This window comes from Propithecus coquereli, unplaced genomic scaffold (assembly GCF_000956105.1).
Source record: "Propithecus coquereli isolate 6110/MARCELLA unplaced genomic scaffold, Pcoq_1.0 Scaffold1, whole genome shotgun sequence".
Lineage (NCBI taxonomy): Eukaryota > Metazoa > Chordata > Mammalia > Primates > Indriidae > Propithecus > Propithecus coquereli.
The window spans coordinates 12,839,578-12,844,125 of NW_012133857.1; the positions used below are offsets into that span (position 1 = coordinate 12,839,578).

The window sequence follows — 4,548 nt, forward strand, 5'->3', positions numbered from 1 at the left end:
AATTTCTTTCTATTTTTAGTAGAGATGGGGTGTCGCTCTTGCTCAGGCTGGTTTTGAACTCCTGAGCTCAAACAATCCTCCAGCCTCGGCCTCCCAGAGTGCTAGGACTCTGTGAACTTCTGAAAATATCAGATCATGTTACTCCCATGTGTAAAATTCTCTAATGGCTTCCGTCTCAGAAGAAATCTCCAACTCCTTGTTTTGACTTACAAAGAGCTGCATAAGCTGACCATTGGCTGTTCTGATCTCATCCTGTACTGCTCTCCACCTGCCCTATTTTGGTGTAGCCACTAAGCTCTTTTCTAGTCCTTGACCAAACAAACTTCTTTCTGTGTCAGGGCCTTTGCACTGCTCTTCCAACTCTGATCCTCACTTGTCTTTGGGGGTTTAGTTCTTAGCTTCAGTTTCACCTCTCTGAGGCCTTGTGTCACCATGCCATCTAAAATCACCCCTTAGTCATTCTTCATCATATCCTTGTTTGTTGGCATTGGATCTATTACTGATATTTTTCTCAGGGGTTTTGTGTATCTTATTTCTTTCAGTAGAGAGTTAGCTCAGTGACAACAGGAACCTTGTCTTTCTTGTTCCCTCCTGTTTCCCTGGTGCTTGACACTCAGTAGGTTTCCAGTATGCATAGAATGGATAAGTATCTAGATGTATGTGGAGAGCAGCTGTGATTTCCTCTCAGGTGAGGAGCATAAAGAGTAATCTAAGTTTCACAGTGATGCAGGTTTGGTCTTATGTGTCTACTGAAGAATATGTCTTGGAACAATCAGATTTCTGAGAACTTTAACTTTTTCTTATTAGAGGATCCTATGTCGTAGCCAGGGGGGTCGGTGTGTGCCTGTCGTTGTAGCTGCTCAGGAAGCTGAGGCAGGGGGATTCCTTGAGCCCAGGAGTTTGAGGCCAGCCTGCGTAACATAGTGAGATTCCATCTCTTAAAAAAATCATACATGAATCTCAGTGGAAAGGGTGATGACCTGCACAGATCATGCAGGATGGATATTGTTCATAGAGGGTGATTGTCGGGGGTAGAGTCTATCCTTTTAGTTGATGTAATTGAGAGCTGGTCTGTAATGGAGAGAAAAGATTAATGCCTGTTCACTGGTTCTAGTAATGCATTAATTTAATATTTTGTCTTATTTAGAGCTGTGCAAGTACAAGGCCACAACTTTTATCCAGAACCTGTAGGGTTAAATGAATTTATGAATTTTTCAGGTTATAGAAATGTACATAGATCATATTTAAATTATATCCCCTTAAGGAATATGTACTCAGACATAATACTTCTGCAGAATGTACGAATATTCTCACTAAGATTAAAGATTAAAGATTCTCACTATAAAGAAACTCAGATATTTAAGGGATTTGGGGGTTTTGGAATTGCAAATAAAGGATTGTGGACCTACGTATGTTCTGTATATTTGAGTTTTTCATTTGCCATTTGCAAATATATTATAACTCCATTAATTGTAAACTATCTTGAGTTATATGATTATATTCCTGGAAAACGTATCAAGAGTAAAATATCTTTTGGTGGCTGGACAAACTAACTCTGATGTGTATATACACAATAGAATACTACTCAGCAATAAAAATGAAGAAACTACTTATGCACATAACAACACAGGTGAATCTCAAAGGCATTTTGCTGAAAGTAACTAGACTCAAAAGGATATATACACCACCACCATAAGAAGGAATGAAATACTGATACATGCAATAACTTGGATGAGCCTTGAAAATGTTATAAAAGAAACCTAACACAAAAGACCACATAGTGTATGATTCCATTTGTACGAAATATCCAGAGTAAGCATATCCATAATGACAGAAAGCAAATTGGTGGTTGCCAGGGGCTGGGGGAATGGGAGATGACTGCTTATAAATGGGTATGGAGTTTCCTTTTGGGGTGATAAAATATTCTCGAATAGAACAAGGTAGTGGTGATGGTTGCATAATATTGTGAATGTACTTAATGCTGCTGAATTGTACACTTTAAAATGGTGCATTTTATGTTATGTGTATTTGATTACAATTCTTAAAAAGGCTACATACCATATGATTCCACTCACACGACATTCTTGCAAAGGCAAAATTTTAGGGATAGAAGATACTGGTTGCCAGGTTATTGGGAGAAGAGTTGACTATAAAGGGGAAGAATGAGGGAATTTTGGGCCATAATGGAATTGTTCTGTATCTTGATTGTGGTAGTGATATATCAATGTTAAATTCACTGTACTTGTTAATTACCATGGTTAATTTTTTTCTTTTTTCTTTTCTTTCTTTTTTTTAATCTTTCCTAGCCACTAGACCACCAGGGATACTGTGGTTATTTTAGAGAACATCCTTAGTCTTAGAAAATTCACACTGAAGTTTTCAGAAGTAAGGGACCATGATGTGTGCCTTTCTCTCATATGGCTTAGAAAAATATTTGATGTATGTGGAAAAGGGAGGAAGAGAGTAATGATAAAGTAGATGGGTCAAAATGTTATCAGTAGTTGAATCTGGGTAAAGGGTATATGAGTATTTTCCCTGTACTATTTATTCTCGCAACTTTTTTGTAACTTGGAAATTATTTCCAATAAAATGTTGCAAAACTGACAAAGCTGATTTTTTTTCTTTTTCCTTGGGGGGTGCCACCCCAAGCTGATTTACTTTTAAATGATCCACAGAAACCCTGTAAGCTGAAGACTATAAATAATAGCTTCTGTTGATAAGTAAACTATAGAGCAGTGGTTCTCAAAGTGGATCATGAACCAGTATCATCATCAATACCTGGGAACTTGTTAGAACTCCACTTTCTCAGGTCCCACTCTGAACCTACTAAATCAGAAACTCTGGGGCCTGGCACTCTGTGCTTTAACAAATCCTTCAGATGATGCTAATGTGCTCTGAGGATGACTGTATTAGATTAACTGATTCTTTTTTTTTTTGTGAGACTGGGTCTCACTCTGTTGCCCGGGCTAGAGTGGAGTGGTGTCATTATAGCTCATTCCAACCTCAAACACCTAGGCTCAAGCAATCCTCCTGCCTTAGGCCTCCCAAAGTGCTAAGATTACAGGCATGAGCCACCATGCCTGGCTAGATTCTTTATTCTAGAACTTTTTGCACAGTTTAAAAGTGATTTAGAGGCCGAACACAGGTGGTGTGAATCTATAGTCCCCAACTACTTGGGAGGCTGAGGCAGGAGGATCATTTGAGCCCAGGAGTTTGAGGCTACAGTGAGCTATTATGACACCACTGCACTCTAATCTGGGTGATAGAGCGAGGCTCTGTCTCAAAAAAAAAAGAGAGAAAGAAAGAAAAGTGATTTAGTAAGCCAATGGACCTTCTGTAAATAGAGACAGTTAACGCTTAATGTGCTTTGGGAGCCTATGTTAAGTGTATACCTTGCCTACCTGATGTCGGTTCTGCTCTCCAGATCTGGGACAGGAGCTGGAGTACTGTTGATGCTATTTCATGTCCTTAGTTGTTGTTTCTGTTATGTAGCACACTTCTTCCAGAATTCTTAGAATGGCTGTAGATCTCATTCTCACAGTATTTCTGTGACATATGAATGCAAACAGAATTACTCTTGAGTTTTAGGTAGACTTGCATATTATACAGTATATAAACTTGCTGTGACATTTTTCAAAAGGGATATGTACCATTTAATCAAAAATGATATAGCTTCTGTATTATGTTTCCTAATAATTCTCAAACATAGAAAGTAACTATAGTAACTGAAGTGCTACAGACTTTTTAAAATACTGTTTCATTAACTAGTTTCACAAAGTCAGAGGCTTACTAAGGTGGTATTAGTAGGAAGAAACACCTTGCTTGATTCTATCAGTGTCCACGTGGTAAATGGGCAGTTTCTGTGGTCCTAGGAAGGAAATTTCTTCTTGGGAAGTAAGCATTTGCAGTGAACAGGTCACTTGGTCTCCTGCCTTATCATTTTGGGTCAAGTGAAAGTGATGTTGTATCAGAGGCCCTGTACCCTCTACATTTCTTAAGAGTAACAGGCTCCTGTCCTTTCATCATTCACAATTGAAATGGTTTGAATCTTTACCTCCACGTTGATAAAACAGAAGTGCCTTCCTTAAGAAGAAAAATCCAGAGACAATCTTTCAATTTGGGGGCAGAAATCCATTGTGAACCTGGAGAATTGATACTGATGATATAAAACATGCATAGTTTATGGTATCACAAGTACAATAGCTAAAGACAAAATGGCTTAACATTATTTAAAAAAAGTTACAACTGAAAAGTGCAAATATACATTTTGCAATGTTTTTGTCATTTACAGAGTAGACAAATAAACACTTTTAGTTTCTTAGGGAAAGGCTGACCATAGGCTGATTGGAAAATATCATGTTTAAACACTTGTCACATCTCTAAAACTGAGGATGGTCTTGTTTTTAACTAGGAATCATATCAGGTTTGGTCCCACATTTGGGGAGGATATTTACAGATGAACCTTAAGGAAACGTGGCTGAGCTTAAAAAAAAAGAGAAAGAAAAAGAAAAGAGTGTCTAGGAAGCCAAGAGGCACTTATTTTTTTTT

The 4,548-nt window shown here is 38.0% G+C and overlaps 1 protein-coding gene across 3 annotated transcripts in view; it reads left to right on the forward strand.

The window, feature by feature from the left end:
- The window catches only part of RBM6 (RNA binding motif protein 6), an 86,502-nt gene that overhangs the window by 10,419 nt on the left and 71,535 nt on the right, over positions 1 to 4,548 (forward strand). The gene's annotated exons all lie outside the window — the stretch shown is intronic.